Source organism: Aquila chrysaetos, chromosome 21 (assembly GCF_900496995.4).
Source record: "Aquila chrysaetos chrysaetos chromosome 21, bAquChr1.4, whole genome shotgun sequence".
NCBI classification, from domain to species: domain Eukaryota; kingdom Metazoa; phylum Chordata; class Aves; order Accipitriformes; family Accipitridae; genus Aquila; species Aquila chrysaetos.
Window position 1 is genome coordinate 7,959,589 of NC_044024.1, and position 22,328 is coordinate 7,981,916.

General features: G+C 40.7%; 1 protein-coding gene across 3 annotated transcripts in view; it reads left to right on the forward strand.

The window, feature by feature from the left end:
* FGF13 (fibroblast growth factor 13) overlaps nucleotides 1–22,328 on the forward strand; it is a 267,134-nt gene that overhangs the window by 52,915 nt on the left and 191,891 nt on the right. The window contains exon 3 of one of the 3 annotated variants that reach the window (XM_029997143.1): nucleotides 14,672–14,840. The exons of the other annotated variants lie outside the window; for them this stretch is intronic. The gene's annotated coding sequence lies outside the window, so the exon portion shown is untranslated. The remainder of the gene's footprint in view (nucleotides 1–14,671; nucleotides 14,841–22,328) is intronic. 3 annotated transcript variants of the gene reach the window in all.

A 22,328-nucleotide genomic window follows, 5' to 3' on the forward strand; every position in this document is an offset into this window, starting at 1 on the left:
CACTGCAGCCTATTTGCCGGCATGCCTTGTCCCTCCTGCTGGTAAGGCTGCCCTCCAGCTCTGCCAAGGAGCTCTCAAGCTGCCTGTCCCTTGCCACTACCTGGGCACTGCTGTGCCAGGTTCATTCTACCACCACCCAAAGGGATTTTGGTGCAGGTGGCTGCCAAGGGCAGTGGTGGTTAGCATGGGAAAGCAGGAGGTGTTGGAGTAAGTATCCACCAGACAGAATTGAGCTGAGGAGTGTGGCCTTTCAAAGAAACCAAGTATGATTTCTGCTGTTGGATCCTGCTCTCAGCAACAATTCAGATGCAATAGAGAATGGTACCCACTCCCATGATTATCAGTGAGTTATGACTTCAGGTGTTAAAATTAGGAAAGAAATTAAATTGATTGTGCTGTTTTAATCTCTAGTGAACTCATCATGATGTTTCAGTGAAAATCAAAGGGTTGAATGCATTGCATCTTTATTTGAAAGTTTCTCTTTTGATACTGATAGAATTTTGAATGCCGTTCTTGCCAATGCACAAAGCTGGATGAACATGCTTAAATGTTTAGTCCTATGAATTAATTGTTGAGTTTTCAGGGTTAAAATGGTGTAGAACATGCAGTTAAAAGGAGAAGTGGGTCCAGTGCCTGAACTGAATGTGAAAAGCATTTGAACCATGTGAAGGCTGTCATGGTAATCAGAACATTTGGGTTGGGTTTAACACTTGAGTTGCTTAGCCACAGTATGAAAATAATTCTGTTTTTTTTTACTCTTTCCTATCTGGAAAGAGAACCTGATGGATGTATTCCCTCTGCAGAGGGCTATAGGATTTTGCCAATATGGAGGTCCATTGGCAACTCTGTAAAAGCTGGAGAGCTGTGTGTGACCTGTGTTAACACAAAGCTGCTGCCAGTGATCTCTGCCTCTGGCATACAGAAACAGCTTGTGGAGCTCACATGCTCCAGGCTGCAGTCAGAGGCAGGTAAAATTTTAAACCTGACAAATGTGAGTTCTCTCTGGGTCATTCGGGCATCATGAACATGGGAGGTTCATGAATACTTATCTCAGAACATCATTTGACTGAAAGAATAAATTTGAATTCATGCTGGTTTGCTTTGTACCTAGCAAAACTGTGGGGAAAAACATAACACAGGTTGTAGCTGTCTTCTCCTCCTCCCAGCCCACCCAAGCTCCAGCAGAATTCTCAGGGGGAATCTGGTGCATTTCCCCATCTCTCAGTGTCAGAAAAGACAAAATAGCTCTTTTCCTCCCTTACACCCTAGAAAATTTCCATAATTTTCTGTAAGAATCTGAACGCTCTCGCTTCCCACTTAGGAACAGGACGATTCTAACATTGTGATAAATTAGTGCCTCTGTGACATGGGTTGCAGTTGGTGAATTACAAATGTTTTGCATTTGGCTGTTTTGCTTTTCTGCTTGTCTTTGGGTAGGTAGGTGTCTACTTCATGGTCCTTAAAGCAATTTGATGGGTCCTGTTAATAGCCATGTTCTAGAGCTCAGCTAATTTAGTCAGCAGATCCTTGTGATAAATTAGTGTCTCTGCGACATGTCATGTGCCCTTCCAGCAAAGGGCACTTTGTTTCCTTTGCAGTTGATTGGAAGCATGGAGGACTGTTCTAGCGTGGGCTCGGTTGATTACGCTCGTGGAAGACACGTGGCTCAAGGTGAATGCCTGCAGAGGTAGTGTCTGGTGTTCGCTGAGACTGAACTTGCTCAGGTGAAGAACCAATTTGAAAAGCTGAAAAGGGTTCAGTAAAATACTCACTGGTTTGCAGTGATGCGTTTCAGAGTGAATCAGCAAATCCTGATGTTCTTCTGAGTTCTGTGTGTTCTTATCAAAGGTTTAGGAAGTATGTTTATGTGCAAATAGGATCGAGCTTTTCTATTAGGAGTTGATCTTTTGTCCTCTGAGGGTGCATGTGCCACAAGGGATAGAGATGTGGCTATGAGAATAGGTTGGAACTAAAATGCACTTCTGAACCAAGTTCAGTAATCTTGTTGAAGGAAAGGCAGAAGATGTAGGCCTGCAATTTGAAATTGCGTTTGCTATTACATTTCAAATGTGTGATAATCCCTTACTGTGTGACTATTCACCCACCCAAATGATAAACTGAACTCAAAGCTCTCATGGTGGTGATGATAATGCCAACATATAAAGGAAAGAATGAGCAATGGTGATGCCAGAGACTTTGTTGGTTTCTGTTACATTACTGCTTATTACTTGTGGCACTTACTTAAAATGTAGTGATCAAGCATCACTAACTGGTAATGGAATACATGCTTCAAATCTTTGTGTTTCAGGTCTTATGGCCTCTTGGGCTGAGGGAGCGGACTATGTGTTTATCTCTATGTAACATGTTTTTGGTGCTGTTATATCTGGTATTTAAAAAAAAAAAGCAGCAAACTTGTTCTCATGTATCTCAAAAGTTTGGAAGGTATTTTAAAGTGATGCTGTAGTATAAGAGGCTGAAAAAAGATGCTATGCTCACAGTTGTGACTGCTACGGGGAAGCGTTACTTGGGATTTATGCAGTGTGTCTGAAAAACCATGAGACTGGAGTGCTTGAGGGAGGCTTCAGTGTGAATAGCAGCTTCATGTCAATAATCTGGAAAGTTGTAGGCTTGTACCACACCATGAAACACAGTGTTACCTCTGTTCTGATTTTGAAACCACCCATGAAACTGCTGTTTCGTGGAGGCTCTGAGGCGAGTTATCTAATTGTCATTTTTTTGCTTGGAGATGACACTGTTATTGCTGTATGATAGACACAAGCATTTTGTATCAGAAAGTGGGAAAGCTCCTGCTGAAGTGATGGGAATGTTGCCTCAGCAGAATGGCTGTGTAAGCTGAGGAGTTTGGTATCCCACATGCCTACTTTACTTCCCTATGTTTTTCTCCTGAATTTTCTTGATATGAGGAGTTTCTAAGAAGGTACTATGGTCTATTGTGTTCTTTCCTGCTAGTTTCATAACAGCTCTGCAATTAAAGTTAATCAACATATGCATACAATAAGCCTTCCAGTAATTCTATTTAATCATGAGGAAAACGTTTCTACAGCCTGGCCCCATGCAGTACTCATAAATTAGCTCAGAACAGCGTTTCGAACATATCACCCCCCTTCATCTTCACTGGGGAATTTTCTGCAAAGCTATTAGTGACTTAAAGGAACCCGTTTGGCTTAGAAAAGATACGGTTTTTAAACCTTTAATTTTTGTGTTCTTTACGCTGGGAGACCGCAGAAGCAGACTGCTAATATGCTGAGACTCCACATTTGTGAATTAGCTTTTTGTTCTTTTTGACTAAAGAAAGCAGAGAAAAAGGAAAGAGTTTATGTGTACTATTGTGTATTTCATCTACTTCACAAATGTATTTATCTGAATGTGAGAATTCCTGATTCAAACCACTTCTCTGGTTTTGAGGCTGTGGGTGCACTTGGAGCATGGTTAATGCTGTGTACCTCGGGGTGCAGCATGGCCTGTGGAGTGCTATCTGATTAAGGTCGTCTCGGCACCCTTGTGGCTATTGTAACATGATTAATTTGTATTTAATTTAAAAGAGGAAACAGCAAGGGATTTAGAAGTCGACGCATCTGGTTCTCCAAGTTCTTCCCAGGAGATAAAGCCGAGATAAAACTAACGGGATGGAGGCTTGAATGCTAGGAGTAGCAGTGCTTTGCAATGTGACTTCTCCTGACTTTCACAAGCTATATGAAGCATGGACTATTTTCATCGAACCCTTTTCTACAAGAGTCACTCCTTTTATGTAGACTGCTTTTTGTTACTTTATACTAGCCACATCTTCTACAGACTGTGCAAAGCCTGAAGCACCCACCAAAAGATTGACAGTCCATTTAGACCTGTGGTCTGCTTGGCACCTTCCTGACACAAAGACTGTGGTTAGCATCCCAGTACCCAAAAATCTGTGGTTGAAAGATGACAGTGGGTGGCTTCGTGAGCTACCTATCTGAAGTGTTACAAATGTGTGTTCTGTGTTAGGTTGTGGAAAGCACAGCAGTTTGTAAAGGGTTAACAGGCTCCTGTGTTTGGTAGTTTGGAGAACAGTGCAAGTAGAAAGGAAAGCTGAGTAAAGGCAAGCTAAGGAGAAAGGTGAGTCTCTTGCCTTTTGGCTGGCTGATGCTGGAAATGTCTATAGAGATTACAGTTGAATGGTTTTCTGGAGATTTGCTTTTGTTTTGTAACCATTTTGTGATAATGCAGCAAGCTCTGAGGAAATGAGCTCGATGCGGACTGACGCTGGGAGCTTTGTTCTTCTCCTTGGCTGGCGGAGCTGCCTGCCCATGTTACATGCAGGCACCGCTCTGTCACCTCGTCCGCCTGGACCCGGGCATTGTCTCCCAGAGAAAAATAATACAGCAAAACATGACACTTGTTCACGCCTACATGGCAAAAAGATAGTTTCTATATGGTGAGCCTGGCCAAAGGAGGAGATTGGTTTAATATTTTTTTTTTCTTCCCTATTACACTTGTGTTATTGTGGATGGAGCCTGCATTGTGTAAGCTCTCAGCTGAGAAAGGATTTGGCATCATGTGAGTCAAGTGCCTTTTGTTCAAAGGATTGCAGTTTGCATACTCAACGAAAAGAATCTTTCTTCTATTTGGACAGGATCAGTGAAAACTTCTTGAATTGCCGCCTTCTCAGCCTTTTAAAAAAATATTTGTTAAAAAGAACTTGTCAAGCTACCAAGGGAAAAAAACAGCAGGTAGAGCATGCAACAAAATATAAAGAAGTAAAAAATAACTTAAAAAGCTGTGTGTGAAACTTTCAGTCTTTGAGCATCGTTTTCATTATTTATGTGACGTGAAGTCTTCCCCCCCCCCCCCCCCCCCACTGGATCTGTGGGGAAAAAAAGATGAAAACTTGGTTCTGAAGAGTAAATTTTTAATTCTGTTCCTTTTTGAACTCTGTATAACAGGTAGCAAAATAAAACTAAGGAAATAATAAAATAGAGGATTTTTTCCACCTGTTTGTTTGGAAGATGTATGGGTAGAATTTACCGTTCCTGGTGACACATAAGAAATGAAAACATGTTCAAGAAATTTCTGTAGAAGTCTTCAAGAAAATATTGTGCACTTGTAAGGTTTGCAATGAACTGAGATATTTTTTGGGTCTATCAGTCAAAAGCCTTTTCCATGTAACTGCTTCTAGGGACTCCAGTGAATTTACAAATAAGAGTAACTCTGTGATTAACCTCTTACCTGGAATTTACTTTCTCATGTTTTCCACAACAGCTGCTTGTCAGGTACAAGTCCACAGCGATCTGCTGCTAATACTGCAGGCTGGTTTAAGAAATCACTACCTTGCTTTGGGGAAAGCAGTCATTTGCCTGGAGCCAGGAGAACTAAAAAGCCAGGGAGGATAGCTGAGCTGAATGAATTTCAAATTTCTGTCAGGTGGAAAATTCTGGCATTTCAGCTGTTTTTTTTCATCCTAAATTAAGAACTAAGGTTTGGAAGGAAAAGACTTGGCCTTGAGGTCTAGGTTGATGCAGCCATCGAGCAATGTCTACTTCAAAAAGGTCACACAGCATCTGTTTCTCTTGCTCCCTGGGTTGGTAATGTACCCAAGCTTTCTCATCACCCAAAAGCAAGCTGAGGACACAACTACAAGTTGGATGAAATTCCTTTGTGTAGAAAACGAAGGTTCTGAGGTTATTTTGAAATTTATAATGTTTAATTTAGCTATTTTTTATTTTAAAAAAATTAAAAAGAAATCTCAACAGTTCTGAAATGGAAGTCTTTTGTTTCACTACATGGGATGAGCAGAAATATTCCTACAAATCATTACGATACTAAAATGTTTCCTACTGTGGCATATTTGTTTCTTTGCTGCAGTTCAGGAAATTAAGCCATGCCCAGAGGAGGGCTTGGAGTTGTAAGGCCCGTACGTGATTTCTGTAATGCTCTGAAGTCAGGTAAATCCATATGATTTGGTCAGAGGAAAAGGTATGCGCACTGTGAAAGCTGAAGTGCCTGGAACAAGCGAAATAATGGTGGCTTGAACTTGTTGCCATTCAGTAATACATCGATAGCAGTAGGAAAGCAACATGATACAGTGTGAATTGATTCAACCCAAAATGTCTTAGGACTGTCAAAAAGTATTCTGATGTAGCAGGAAATAATTCACTGAATTCCCTTTCCTGAACAGTAAAATTTGAGGAAATTTTCCTAGCTGAAAAGTTAGAATTTTGTTTTTTTCAGGAAAATCATGGGTATTCACCCCCACCCCCAATCTTTTATTTGGCAAGGCCTGCATATTCTGGTGTGGAGGCATTTAAAATTTCTCCTCTGTTTCTAGAAATTGTCTTCTGGGTCATGCCTTCTGCTCTGATTCCTGACAGACATGTTACCTTTGAGTAATTGGCATGTGGTGTAACTTGGAGCAGCCCTAAGAATACATGTAAAAGAAACACTTTTGTTTCCTTGTTCTGCTTATATCGGGGTTAACTGAGCTTGAGGACTGTGTTTGAATTCTTATTTATGTAGCTCTCTGAAAGAAATACTTGAAATGTACTGCTGCTAGGCATCCCACTATATTATATATGTGTTGCTACTGGGATGATCAGTTGCTTCTGATCAGGCTGTTAAATGTTGCTTGATCATTCATTGTTGTTGCATCTGCTGGACAGACATGCACAGAAATAAAAGTCATCATGTGTGGATTTTTTTTTAAGAAATTCTCTCAAATTCACTAATTATTCCTTCTTCTTCATACTGTTACATTTCTTGCATCTTTTATGATTGAAAAATTAATTCCAACATTTAAGTGCAATGCAAAAACTCCTTGAACAGAGTGAGGCCGGGAATGTACTTGCAAGTATACTTGAATAGCGTACTAGTACATGAGTCTCAGATGTGACTTGTCTGATGATGCAAAATAGTGGTAAGCAAAACACCCTTTTTGTTCTGTAAGCTACAAATTCCATCACTGGCTGAGTTGTCTGTGCCTTATGGTCAGGTATGTCAACTTCTTCCTAAAATACTCAAAATGGAAGAAAAGCTCTAAAGAGATGAATTAAAATTCTGTTCTCCGTGTTTTGGTTCCAAAGGGTATCATCGCTCATCCTGTCCTTTTATATTTTGCCAGGCATCAGATGGTTCAAAAGATGATTTTAGTTCATTTCAGTTTTGCTGTTGTACTTTTGATGCTTCCTGAGTAATATAGTATTTGACAGGGCTTGAAGTGAAACTTTATTCTATAAATAACCTTCCAGTTTTAATAAAGTGAAGGACAAACTCCACAGGCGATTGTGCTTTAAAGTTTTTGCCTTGTCCTCTACCCTTCTCTCAACCCATGAACATACAGCTGAACCATCCTTGCTCTGCAAAATAGATAGCGTGGCAGCTTCAGGAGATGAAAAGAAATTGTGTGATGAGCTTCACTTCTACCCCAGGCTGCGTATTTCCTTTCCTTGTGAATAATTTAGGACACAATCCCACAATTCTGCTGTGACATGAACAGTTACCTCAAGAGTAAGGGAGCTTCCACTGAGAGGGAGAATTCTTCACAGGTGTGAAGGTCTGCTAAAGTGAGTCTTTATTTGCTTTTTATTTCCTATCCTCATGACACACAAAGTAGCTGTGTTTTCATAAGAGGAAAATGCAAGGGTCCTGTTGTCGTCAGTGATCTTTCAAAGAATTTAAGTACAATTGTGCTCAGCCTGTGGAAATTTGCCATGCTACCTACCAGGAGTAAGTATTTGTTGGATTTTTTTCATGTGTTCTCAGTAGACCTCATTTTGCATTCACATACATTCATATGTAGCCCCTGAGGCCTTCACCAAGGGTGCAGGTGTGGCTATTCTGATTTGCCGTTTCCACCCTGGGCTTGCCTAGCTGGCAGGGCAGCGGGGAGTCAGCTGGCCATGGCTTTGGTTTTGTCCTTGCTATGTGTTCTTCATCTGGTTAATCCCAGATGTCCCCTCCTGGCGCACTATCTCCTGTCCCCTTTGCTCCCTGCAGCTTGATTCTTGTTTCCTTCCTGAATCCAAACCATGCTTTTCCTCATTGTTCAGTATGTCCGCCTTAGCTTCTCCCTTACCTTTATGAAGCCATTGCTGCTTTGTGTTATTTATTGCTTGTTTGCTAAACAGCTGGAGTCATGCTGAACTGTGAAATGATTTCTCCTTTCTTACAGTCACAGTCTGTAATCTGTCATGTCTCGAGACGGTTTCATGCTCTAGATCAGGGAATTTTTAATATTGTGCTCCTGTCTGGAGTTTTCCTGGGAATAAATCTCAAATTCTCACGGACGTTATCTACAGCCCTAGCTTTGGGGACAAGGAAATTGCACTTGAAATAGTGTTAATGATGCTATACCAAGCACAGTGTATGTAAACTCTATCTGGTCAACTTGTTTTTTACTGCTGTGACTTCCTATAATATGATAGTTGCTGGAGTACTGCAGCCACCTGCATTTCCAGCAGACCCAGTGTGCAGCAGCTGTCCCTTGTAGGGCAAGAAAAGGATGGAATATGAGATTGCAGCATGCATTTGTATCGGTCAGCAACAAGGGCGGCACAGGGTCTACCACATCATGCCCTGGGCGAAGAAGCCATTTGGAAAAGTTGTGTGTAAGGAATAACACGTTATTCATTTCCTCAGTCTAGTTAGTCCATGAAAAATCACTATGACTGATGATAGTATTCCTAAATGCAGAAGAATCTGAACAGAAAGGAAAATACTTCCTTCAACATAATAAAATGGAAAACCCTGACATTACTTGAAACAACTGGGCAGCTAAAAGGCAGGGCAAAGATGCAGAAAAATCTGGAACACACAGCTCTTCCCTGACCTACAGGGCAATGGGTTTCCCTGTTTTGCTCTTTATTTAACCTACGTAAAGAATGATGAGAGAAATTAGTAAAGATGCTGCTGGCACCCCTTGGCTGCTTTTTGGTCTTTTACTCATGATGAGAGGGCACAAAGTGTTACTGAGGCATTGAGGAGACTGGTTAATTGGCTCATGCGGAGCCTGGAGTCTGCTAGCTCTTGGGGCAGCTCTAGGTAAGCCTTCTGCTGCCTGCTTGGGGTGTCTGGAGGTCACTGAAATACCACTGAGTGATGAATAAGATGTTACAAGGTGGGGGCACAACCAAAAGGACCAAGACTGTTTCCTGTAGCCTGCTGTGCTGGTTTTTTAGTTGTGAAGTTGGTGTCCTGCTGGAGTTCAGGAGCTCCATAACCTCAGGATTGCTTTGCTCTGCGTGCAGAAAGGCTGGATGCTATTTCTCACTGAGTGGAGCTTTGTCTTCTGCATTTTTGGCTGCTCTGAAGCCATCTGGAGGTGTCAGCTTGCACATGCTTGCTTGCCAAGCTGTGTTTCATGCAGAGACCAGGTAACACCTGCGAACCGTTGTCTGTACAAACTATCAAGTGTTTTGCAGGTGGCACTTGAAGTGTTGATGTTCACCTGCGATGGGCTAAATGGTTTGTGTCATACCTGCCCTGGGAGCTTGTCTTTCCAGGTTACACAACAGCATACGCTGACTTTCAAATCCTCTGAGCTTGGCACCTTTGACTCTTTGGGAAGAGACTGACAGCCAGAGCTCCTTAACAAATTGTCCAAAGAAATGAATTCCGAATCTGGCAGGGTTTGCTGGAGACCAGAGATCTTGTACTGTAGGAAGAAATGAGAAAGTTACCTTATTCTCTTGATTTGTAATTTAAGGATGACACTGCGGTCTTAAGTAGACAAAAGATTGCTGAGACTACATGTGAGAGTGATGGGGGTGTGTGCACATGTGGGTGAGTGTTTTGAGTGATCTCTATTTAATTTCTTAGCTATTTTTATACTTCCATGCGTATAGCATAAGTGACGTGCTTTTGGATGGGCCAAAGCAGAAGGGCAACAGAAAACCACAGGATTTAAAATACACATTACAAGAAAGTAACAGCACAATGCTTCAGTCTCTGTAGTAATAGAAAATTTGCCTTGTGTTTTGGTACAATCTAGGAGGCTTTATGAGTCTCTTGAGAGAGCAGAGCCTTTCTACTAAAGATAGAATAATGGAAATTTTATGGAATAAGTTTTATGCTACTGGTATACACCTAAGGAAAAATGGCTGGGAAAATAATTGTAAGAGGATGTGAAAAAAATCTTAGCTCTAGCATTTTGGTAGTAATTTGAATCAGTCTCTCAAATGATCTCATGGAACAACTGTCTTCTGTATATGTTCATGCGTTCTTGGTGGAAGTTGAAATAACTGTTATCACTTTCTAAATTTTCATAATACTCTGCTTATCAGATAGTGTACAGTTTGGCTTGTGTTTCTTAACTGGTTGTACACAAAATATAGCTTGATCTTGTAAAGACTGCAGACTTGAGAGTAAAACTAAGATCACACAGAGCGTTTGAATTACTTTTGTTCACAACTGTTCTGGTCATCAGTTGATCCATGATAATTATGCATGTCCTGCTCTCATCAGATAGAACTGTGTGTTACATGTGTCATATTGGCCACATTTTGATCTCATCCTTAGTTTGATGGAGAAGGCGCTGCCCTAGAAAGTGGGAGATGTTGGGGAAGAGAAACCGGATCGCCTGCTCTTTGCTGTCACATAAAAAAATAGGAGTCTTTGAAATGTTGCTGTTGACTTCCTGTGTTTTCAAGTCAGTATGCCTGTTTGATGTGGTTTACAGTGAAATCAAAGCTATCCATGTCTCTGAATATGTTGTCTGGATTGAGCTCCTCTGAGGACTTCAATGCAGAGGCTTCAAACTGCTTTAGTTTTGAAGGTGCACATCGGCATGCTCACGTTGCCCAGAAGCATGTTGGGGCTATAGCACAGCCTAGGTGTTCTGAATTTCATGTAAGATATACTTCTAAATATTCAAGTGCTTGCTTGAGATCTTGCCCCTATATTTGCAGTCTGTATAGGGTGGCTATGAAACAACTATGTTGAACAACTACTGTTGTTCAAATGCAGTCAGCCTAGTAATTTCTCTTAGGGAAAAAAGGAAGTATTTTAATTATATTTAATATTAGTCCTGCATAGACACAAATGCCAGCATGATTTATTTCGTTTAGTGGTATATTCCTCTCAACTGAATTATGTGTAATTGTGTAGACATGGTCACTTTAAATATTTTATGGGCTTGTATAATGTAAGACAGAGTGCAGCCTGTAGGGCCAGTAAGAAATATTACTGTATAACTTTTATTTAATTTTATTTCAGCAGTTTAATAATTCATTTTAACTGGATTTGAACATCAGAACGAGCTCATGGCTAGAGTGTAACCTGCTGCTGTAGTTCTTGAATAGACAAGTCAGAGGAGTGAAGAGTCTTGAATAGCCAGCAGATGTGAGCTACGCGTGTGTTCAGGTTGTCATCTAATAGGAAATATCTCACTTGTTTGCTGCTTCAGAGGCAAACTGTGTTAAAGGTTTGAGCTGGCTTAGAAGCTTTCTGTCAAGGTTAGGGTTATGTCTTGTGGAAAATACAGACTTGCCAAAATAAAAAGCATTTTAATGAAATAGGAAGGGTTCCTTTGGAGACTTGTCTTGTTTGCTGCTATTTTACCTGTAGTCAGGATTTTGCTCCTGGAAGTCCTGGGGTAAGGGGAGAAAACTAAATAATTGCATCACCTTCTCGGGCAGTATGGTACACTGGACCCAGTCATGGCCTCCATGAATCTTTCAGAGATGAAATGTGGCAGTTGGGTCTGTGCTGTTGTCACCCTTGGCATCCCTGAGATGTCATAGGATGGTCTTCCACCAGCTGGGACAATTTTGGACCTCACTCAATTTGGACAGGATGAAACCTTATATGCTTTCTGTCTTATTTTTGAAAGGAGGCAGGAGGGATCAGCAACATGGTCTGCTTCCTGTTCCTGCTTATCACGGCAAAGTATGTGAAGTTCTTACTTAGAGGCAAAGCTACTGTTTTGCCGCGGACACTGGATGCAGCTGAGCCCAATGGGTGTTACTGTATGTGGTAAAATGCCTAGTGTAAAAAGGGAGGAATTGTTCCATATGTGGTAGCAGTTGTGTTTTAGACCATCTTCTTGTAAGGCTGTGAGGCCTGATTCAGTGAAGTGCTGAATACTTTTGCAATGCAAAATGTATTAAGGATGCTCAGCACCTTTGCAGGCTGCTGACGTCTAACTAATACAGTACGTGACCCATAGCTCACCTGATTTTCATAGTCATTTGCCTTGTTAAAAAAAAGGTCTGCCATCGTTATCGAGAGAATATTTGTATTTATTTGCAGGATGAGTATCATTTAAGTCAGATGTCATCCTTTTCAGGTTTTGCCACTGGTCATGTCATAGATGGATTTGAATATGACTTATTTCAGTGAGGTAATTAACACAGCCAGCTTTAAATGCAGCGTCCACAACTGCTTCTCATTTTTGGCTAATGCAGTACAAAATCTGTCACTAACATGCTTTTCATCTGGAATTGTCCACCTGAGGATGTCTGATCTCTTTTGATTTTATCTGCTTAAAAATGTTTAGTTGCTCAGATAAATGGCTAGAGCTTGAAGTATAAAGCACTGTGTAAATAAAACAGTTGTCCATCCAAGGAGTCTCTGCAGGAACCATGTAAATAGATTACAGTCAGGGTTATTGGGAAGCTCATCTATATCTCTGCTTAAGCTCTCTGGTGTCTTTGTTTGTTTGTTTTTTCTCTTTTTCTTTCAGGGTCATGTGTAACATAGTAGCCTTTTGAGGCTGATGCAGAACAAGAGTATCTCACCTGATATCTGCTCTGTTAACAAAATCGTGTTATTGTGGATGACCAGGATGTAACTGAATAGATCCAAGGCTTTGCATCTTGCTTTGATAAAGCAAGAGTTGATCAAAACTGTGACATTTTCAAACAAATTAAATACTTTATAGCCTACTTGAGTTCAAAAATTTGTACTCGTGGGTCTTTCGGTTATTTGTGAAGTCTTTCCTAGAGGGGTAAAATGGATCATAATTTGATAACAATGCAGCCTAACGCTTTTTGCTTTACTCAGAGTAAATGTCCAGATTTTGTATCAGTTGCTTTCATTTGTCTGAAATTATCAAAATTGCCTCTCAGGAACTGAGATGCAATAGCTCCAGAGGAACTGTAGTTAGATAGAGAAAGGCAGGGAGATAAATGTGCAGAAACGAGCATGAGTTCCTGCAGATCAGGTTCCCCGCCCCTGAGCATGCTGTATCAGAGTAGCCTTTGCTTCCCGCGACTCTGCGTCCCCATATGCTTCAGCCTCGGTGCCCAATAGTCCAGCTGGATAACATCCCTGTGGGGAGGCACTTGTATCCTCCTCCAGCAGATTCCCTGCTGGCAGCAACTCTTCTGGAGATCAGGGTCTCCATTCTGGCAGGGAGAGGGTGGTAACCATCTCCCAGTCCTTCAGGTTTCTACCTAATACTTGCCAAGAGACATCTTGTGTCTTCAGTACGGTGTGGCAGGTTTCCCTTCGCCCTCCCCTTCCTCCTGTCCCATCTTTGCGCGGGCACTGTTAAGCCGTTTTACCTCTGCATCTTGCCTTGGTCTACCTGCAATGTAGCAATGCTGCTCGTTTGTATGGCTATGCATGAGTGGTTTCTTTTCCAGTAAATTGAACTGCCCTTCTCCTCACACCAGCTGCCAAAAGATGACAGCTACTGGGGAGATGTAAAATCTAAAAAAGCTACTGATACGTTTTTTAGGTGTAGGCCCTTCGGATTAGAGTCAAACAAATTGTTGATGTTTTGGTTTGTGGACTGATGAGAAAGATTGGAGGGAAAGAAGGCAGATAGGGGAACTGGATGTAGGGGAACTGGATGGATACGAGTGGGTTTTGGGCAGTTTCCAACTAAGAAACAGTAATTTTAAGAAGTTTTGAAGGGTTAAACAAAATGTTTTGCATAGCTGAATATTTTTTTTTTTTTTTTTTTTTTTTTTTTTTTTTTTTTTTTTTTAGTTTGGGGCTGATTTTTAAACAAATCTAGGTAAAACTCTGAGTTGTTGCTATTTCAAACCAAAAGTCAATTAAAATCTCAAATCTAAATTTTGAATATTTTTTGTTATTTTAATAGGGATTTCTCACTGAAAAAGTTTGTCTGAAAAATATCACCTACTACTTATGATGCTAGACAGCACATTTTATGAGACATTTGTGTTTTGACAAAGGAAGCTCTGTCATACAATTTGGTTTTGCATATTTTTATACTAACATTTAAATGTTGGGCTTGAACTACTCAGCTGTAAGAAAATATGTTTATAATCTCCTTACAGTCACATATTCTTGCATGCTGAAAAAGTTGGTTAGAGTAATTTGTAACTCTTCCAGATAATTTTAAAGCATGCATGTTTTAGAAGAAAAAAGGAACTGCAAACAGGAGCTCAGAAAGCAGCTTTTCATGTGATCATACGAAAGGCGACTGCAGAGCTTCCAGTGAAGCTTGCCAGTGACTGAATGTTGCTGTTGGAAGGATCCCACACTTGGATTTGAACACGTTGGCCAACGGTGTTGTACAGGTGGCCAAAAGAATGAATTCTACTTTTAGAGAAAACACCTGTCCCTGCTGCCTCCGGTCTTGTGCCGTGGATTCCTCTTGGCAGCAGAAAGAGATAGAGCAAGTGTGCTCTATTTTGAAAACTATTTTTGGCACTGCAATAGTCTATTCTTACCTTCCAGATGTACCTCTTAAAATATTTTTTTCTTACAGTCTCTCCATGAAGTCTGTGCATGCATCTCCCATGTGACTTCCAATATTTTCAACCTTGGACCAAATTCTGGCCGAGGGCAGAGGGAGTTTTGCTAGAGCAATGTTTGGGCGACGGAGTCGCTGAGCGAAGCACCGGTTTTACTTGGAAGCTATATCTGCTGTAGGTTAGGTAAGGTAGAAACTTCATATGGGGGCTGTATTCTTGCATGAGATTGCATTGCTGTGCTTTTACGTTTGGCTCTTGAAAAGCGGGAAATGTCACGCATGCATTGAAATTCGTGTTGCACTGAGAGTGCTGACGGAGACCTGGACAGACAACTTGGTTCCTGAGTGGGCAGGGTTTTGTGCTGAAACCTCTCCTTTTTGAAATAGGATTTAGAAAGTTGTATGCATTTATTTCTTTAGAGCACTCTTCTATAGAAGAGCAAGTTGTTTGAACCATGCTGTTTGTTTATGATACAGTAAGTAGCTGGCAAGTTTTGTGATTGTTTGAGCTGGACTCTTTTAATAACCATGTTTCTGATAGGAATACTCAATGTTTCAGAAGAAAACTGTCAACAAGCTTGTTTTAAATCCTTTGAGCAAATGTTTGTGACAGTCACCTTACCTCCAAGATTCACAGAACATAAATATGAATGCAGCCAAAGCAAATAATTCATTTGAGCAAATATTCATAGGAAAATGAGCTGATATATTTGCATGGGGCTAAAACTTTCTTCATTGCAGAGGTTGACCGAAGAAGTTAAGACTCTAGCTGGAGCTGTCAAGGAAAGACTTAGGTCAAGCGAGCTTGCTTACTTTTGTTGTTTCTTTTCCAAGCCTAAAGTTAAGATCTTAAATTCCTTCCCTTTGTGTATGAGTGCTAGGAGGAATGTAATTACCTAAGTGATAAGAATGTTGATTAATGCTGCCTAGACTGTTGATAACACCTATTTTAAAAGGTGAAAGCTTTTCTATGTGTATGCTGCCGTGTATCATAATGGAACACGTAGTCAAGAATTCGGCATTTTCCTCATGACTCCTGGTGTGTTGAGTCATCACACAAGCCTCTATTTGCTCTTTGTTATTCATTTATTTCATTACCTTATTTAAAATGACTTGGAAGAAAGGGTGTCGAAAGCCTCTAGCTTTTTTTATTCAGTATGTTCTTTTTTCCCCTTAAAAAAAAATTATTTCTATTTACTAAGCAGTGAGCATCCGCACAGTGCCAGAGCTGAGCTGGAAATAGAACAGTGACTTCACCAGCTAGTTTTGTAATGGAAAAACTGCAGTTAGCATATATTTTGCAATGCATGTAGTTGATAAAGCAGTGTGAACAGCTTTGCAGTGACTGAAACTTCATAATTATATCAACACGAAGAATGAGCCAGTATTTAGATGTGGAGTCAATTCTTTGTTGCTTTCTTCCTGGAAGTCTCAAGGCCATAAGAATTTAACAGTCTGTGAATAAATAACTGCTATTTAGCTCATCAGAGATGGTGTTGCAATTCTTATTGCCTCTGAACTTGCTTAAAGCTTCTAGATTTAATAGGAGAACTGCAACTGCAACTACATAATTGTCTGGATAACTATTATTGCTTGTAATAACATTACTCACAGTTTAATACTCACAGTATAATAGAGTATACTTGATTTGGGGGCAGAGCAATGACATATAAAAGCACCCTCTTCGGTTAAATTCTAGGAGACAGCAAATTTTTAGAAGGTTGGAGGGAGCTATTACATAAGGACAAATATTTACCTAATGTAATCAAACTCCTCTTTAAATCAGAACAATAGTGGGAGTGCAGTTACTATGGTTCTGTGTAATTTTGTGCTATATTTGGCAAAATTTGGCAGGACTAAAGCCCCAGCTGATCATCTGATTTTGAAAGGGAAGAGAAGAATATGGCAGGTTTGCATTCCCGATCTGTCCTCAAGATGATGGCACAGGCTCCCTTGCTAACCCTGAGCAAGGAAAAATAATCCTAAGAAATATTTATCAAAAAGCACCTTGCAGCACTGCAGAGCTGAGATGGTGAGTGAGATTTTGAAAGATGCTGTCTTTGGATGCCTTCCCTCTCCTCTCCTGTGCCTTGCACAGTTGGTTTAAAAGGACATGTCCCTCAGCCTTCATCCTAATCTCCCCACACCCTTGGCCCAGGACCCCATTTCAGCCCAGCCAGGGGCCACCAGTGTCTGACCCAGCAAAGCTGTAGGATGTTGGTCTCCCGTTCTGCCACGGCCCTGCCCGGCCATGGGGTCCCGGTGAGCCAGCCTTGATCTACTTGTGATCTGCCGAAGTCCTTCTTAGTGTAAGCTGAATGAAGCTGATGGATAAAGCATTCTCTGGGTCATGCCCTTGAAATACTGATTTACTGACTGCTTGTATGCACTGGAGAAGGTCCTATTCCCCTGAGCTTTTCTGGGATGCAGAATCGTGTCAAGTGATGGACAGGTGGAGACATTGAAATAGGGGTAAATTTGACTGTGTGTTTTTATGGGGGTTTTTTGTTTGTTTTTTTGAATTGATCTCTTGCAGTTGGGCTGAATGCGAGTTCTGCATATTGCTTAGGACTTTGAACATCAGACTGCAATAATTAGTAAGAGATAATTAGCACAATCACAGTAAATCATCTAACAGCTTGAGCCATCTGATGTGACACAGAGTCTTTGCATACTTCATACGTAACCTTTCAGAGAGCATTTCGTGCTTCAGCAATGCAAAAAATAGAATTGCGGGAGTGAAAACAATATCTTTTATTGACAACGGATGATACACATTTTTCCTTGTTTTTCACCTATTTCTTTGTCATATCCCATTTCCACTTGCATTAGAAAGATACTGAAGTCATGGGCAGCTTGGAGTGCCAGGAGTGCCCATATGGGCATTATATATGGAACGGACAGTACATCGTTGTTTATATGACTGATACTCCGATAGACTAAATACTGCAGTTGGCAGACAGGAGGAGTAAAAGTATATGGTAAAAGGAAGCACTGTATAAGATGAAGCTGAGAATATGATTATTTTCATAGGTGGCTTCAAATCTTTGAAATACCTGATCTTTTGCATTTTTATGTTGAAAAGAGCATACCTAATTTACCACTCAAATAGAAAAGTTAGATACTGTTCATGCAGTGAACAAAAATGGCATTTATATGTAGCATTTGATAAAATTACAAAAGGTGAAATCGCTTGTTCTTTAAAAGTAGCCATGGCTTTAACTGAATTTTTTTTGTTTTCAACTGATCATGCCTTTTCTCTCATTTTATTGTGGAAGTATTTTAACCTCACCTTTAAAATACTTAAACTTATCTGTATTGAAAATAAAAGCTGAAGTACTGAAATATTGAGAATATATGCAACAGTTACCATAATGCATTCAGACATCTAATTTTTATTTGTTCCTAAGCAATTATGTCAATCTTTTTTAATGAGCAGTGCTCCTTGTGGTTTATTGTGCCGGATAGGCTGGACAGAGGTAATCAGTGTCGCTGGTCCAGTTTAGTGGTTTTCAAGCTGAGCAGAAGTTGGGCCATAGAGACATGTGGTGTAGAAGCATAAAATACTGTATTTTGGGGGGTGCAGATCATGCTTTTGTTGTTGATACTTGTATTATTCAGAGTAGGTAGGATGCTTTATCTTCTGAAAAAGGAAGTCATGCACACAACAGTCTGAAAACTGATGATCGATCAAACTAAACATTGAATCCAGAGCCAGGACCTTTCAGCAGTAAACTTGGCCTGGCAGCATGCCCTGATGAAGTTGCGAACTGTTCTGTGTTGTAGTTCTACATTTTTTATTTGAGGGTAATCGCATTTACCTAGGTTCTTGGGTATAGTTGGAATTAGTTCATGTTTTTCTAGCACCTCAAGGATGTAAAATATATCATCAAGATGTTGATTTATTTGGTGATTCAGAGGAAGAACTGACTCTGAACATCCTGAAAGCAAGCTCTGAAGACAAGAAGTTGGGATGTACCTTTAGAAGACATCAGCCAGTCTTGGCACTTGGCCTCTCTTCCCCAATACATGCTGTCCTTCCTCAAGGACATGTGGTCTCTCTTTCTCCGTCTGCTTTCTGCTTCTCCTCCATCCAGCCTGCCTGCTGCCCTTTGGGTTTTTTTGTTTTTGGTTTTTTTTTTTCTGTGAAGTTTAATTCTTCTTTGCCTAGGGTAAAGTCTTAACAAATCGTTGTAAATAGCATTGCCCCTTTACATTTGTAGCAGAATGATTTGCTTGGTTTGCTACTATTTAGCCTGACTGAAACAAGCTTCTGGCATATAATTACATATTCTGGTCATTAAATCCCTGTTAATAATGTACTGTATTAGATGCCATCTGTCTATTCAGAGATACTCCTGTCTGCTGAGTCATAAGTCACTGTGTCAGATGCTGCGTTAGGTCCATGTGTGTTACGGATGTCGCATTCGTGCCTTTCTTGAATCTGGGATAAGAGACGACAGGCCACATCTCACCACTTCTCTTACTCCAGAGAAGTTGTGGGAAAGCAAGTGGATTCTCAGTATGTCACAAGGGAAAGAGAGCATCCTTGAACAGGCAGGGTTGGGAGACGGTGACATTTGTGTCAGTATCTAGAGCGATTTATGCAAGAAATAAGATGAACGTCTTTATCGTTATCGATTTGGGGAAGACCTTAATGGGGAATGACAGCGGATTCTTCATTAGCTATTTTTTAAGATGAGATTTCTCTTTCTGAAGAAGATACTATAGAAGATCCAGGTTTTAAGTAAGGCTCTCCTTGGAGTGATGGGAAAGGAGGTCAGGCCCATGAGCTGAATGTGCCTCACAGGGCACAAACCGGGAGACTGTCAGGGTCATGCTCAGGAAAAGAGCACGTTTCCCCCACTCTGGTCCACCAAAAAAACCCCTGTTGAGAATCACTTGTTTCTTTGTTTATGACCTATGTTATGCAAAAATTCAGCTTAAATTACCAGAATGGTTGGGTCTGGTTCAGCACTTAAAATTTTTCTTAGGATCTGAAGTTTTATGAATGCTGTCCAAAACTCACACCTTGTAGGGACTCTTAAGTAACAAAACCCTGAGGCAGGATCATGTTTGTAAACATAAACTTTACCCTGGACTCCCTCCAGGACTTTTCTCTGTGATTCTCCTCCCTGTGGAAAGCAGGCTTAAAAAGAAGCAGTGCTCTGATATGAATTCTTTTCAATTGAAGTTTGGGAACCAGTCTGCTCAAGCTGCTAAAAGGAATCAGCAAAATAACTTCATTCAGGCTCCTAAAGCCTTTCCACTGATTTCTCATAAATGCCAGCTTTTTCAGAGACCTGTACTAGAGATTTTGGGTGAATTTCTTACTGATTTATATATTGCTTGCCTTTTGTTCCTTTAAAAGATAACACTTGTCTTGATATCTAGAAGATGATATTGGACCAGTCAGAGAGAACCTCTTCCAAGAACGTTACCTAAAAATATCCAGTGAGATCCAAGAAGAAACCAGACTGAGCAAGTAGAAACATTTAATTTTATCTATCCATAAAGAATCCATTGGGAGATTTTTATTGAAGGACTTGTGCAATAACTTGTGCAGTAAGTGAAGGAGAATGCATCATTTCCCCTGGAAGACAGGCAAATTGAATAAAAGTTGTATCTCAAAGGTTAGGACAGCCTGGATAGCTCATCAGCTGGATAACCACGTGATAGACCCGGAGGCAACTTCAGAACTGTCATCTCAGCTATTATCAGTGGAACTAGCCAAGGAGTCAGCTGCTGAAGTTAGCAGGCTACTTTCTACATGGGCATCTGGTTCTTGCAGCAGGCAGTTTAACGCAGCCCATCTGTGCTGCCCATCCTCTTCCATGGTATGCTACCCAGGCAGGTAGTAAAACAGAGGACTCTTCTAGTACATTTCAAAAAGTGGATGGATTTTAAAATGTAAGTAGCTGCTAGGCTGACGATCAACTCCTGAAGAAAAAAACTTCCTCCTGAGTCATGGAAATGAGCTTAACCGAGTAAACTGCTCGAGTACGACTTTCAGGAATTTTGCATGTTTGTCCGCGTAACATGCTCAGCAAGTGTTGATAGATTCCTTGTGTAAAGAACAAAGGCAAGCATAATGGTGCAAAAAGCAGACATGCCTGGTTCGCCCAATGTGACCTCAGGTAGAGATACTGCAGGGCACAGGATAACTGTGTTCCCTGAGCCACGGTAACTGGCTGGATGCCTGTTCTCAGCCTGTGGTAGACACAAGGTTAAATACCCTCTCTGAAGCATTCATGAAGATTTAACCGAGCATATTAGCATGCCTATTGCAGCAAGTTTCTTTTGCTTCACGTTTGTGGTGAGGACAGAGTGCATGCCTAGGCAAGTACTGCTCCAGGTGGGAGGTGGTAACTCACTGATGCATAGTAATTCGATTGTGTGTCTGGCCTCCGAGAAAAATTTTCTAAGTTTCTTCTCTTAATGGATAAGACCCTTTTCTAACAGCATAAATAGTTCTTCCAGCCTTTGAAAATATGTTTGAGTTAATTGCAAAAAAAGTGAAATTGAAGGAATGAGATTAATTTCAAGCATGTATTCTATTTACAGGGAGGGGAACCGAAAACCTTTGAGCAAGAGGAAACATGGTCAACACCTGAAGTTTGGATGATAATTTCTCTGTACTTGAAAGGACAGTTGTTCTGTAAGGGACAGAAGCAGCGAAGGGGTTTTTGACAGGTTTGGAGCCTCTGTACTTAGACTCCTGTGCTCAGCTCAGCTCATGCTCTCCTTCACCCTTGCATCTCTCCCTTCTTTGGCAGAGAGAGCTTAGTGTCTCCTGCATGCAGGTTAGCAAGGCAGTACAAGTGGTGACTGCTGGATGTCTCCTCTTGTAATGGCTAAGGAGTGGTTTATAACTGCCTTTCCATCGAGACACCATTTTGGATCTCTTCTTTGCCTGGGTTTTGGGTTGGATTGAACTTTTACAAACTTAATATTTTTGAAGCATGTTCTCATCTTAAGACATGGTTGAAATTTGCAAAAAATTTCACAGGCAAGTGAAGTAATAGAGGGGTGGATAGCTGGACAATGAAAGTGTCTAATCTCTTTTTCTCGAGAAACCAGGTTAAAAAGAAAAAGCTGGTGGTACTTCTGGGAGCCTTGCACTGACTCCTTGGACAGATTTCTGCATTCTTGGATTAGTCAGGATAAACCCCTAGATAATATACAGGAAGAGCAGTGAGTTGTGAAATGCAAAATTTTTCTGCAACAGGCCAATTAGTGTTTTGCTTCTACATTATTTATAGAAGCTCTGTTGAACTTGATGGTTATTCTTTCTATAAAACCGTGCTTGTATATGTACACTGCTTTTGTTGCATATTGTGAAGGTCAAATTTAAAACCTGCTCTTAAATGACACTCTGCATATTCTCCATTCTACTGCTACACGTGTGTATTCATTGTACCGACTTGTTTCTTTGTCAGATCCATCCTTTGGCTTTCTGTATATGAAATTATGTTTAATCAGTTTTATACCAATATCCTGCCTGCAGATAGCTAGGTTTAAAAATAGACTGGCTCAGCTGTGTAAAGATGAGATACCTGAAATTATCCATGTGGGACAATTGGGATTGCTTTAAATGATGGGACAGTGCCAGCATAGCCTTAACTATGAATCAGAAGAGTGTACTCGGGGGCTTTAAATCAAGCAGGGCAAA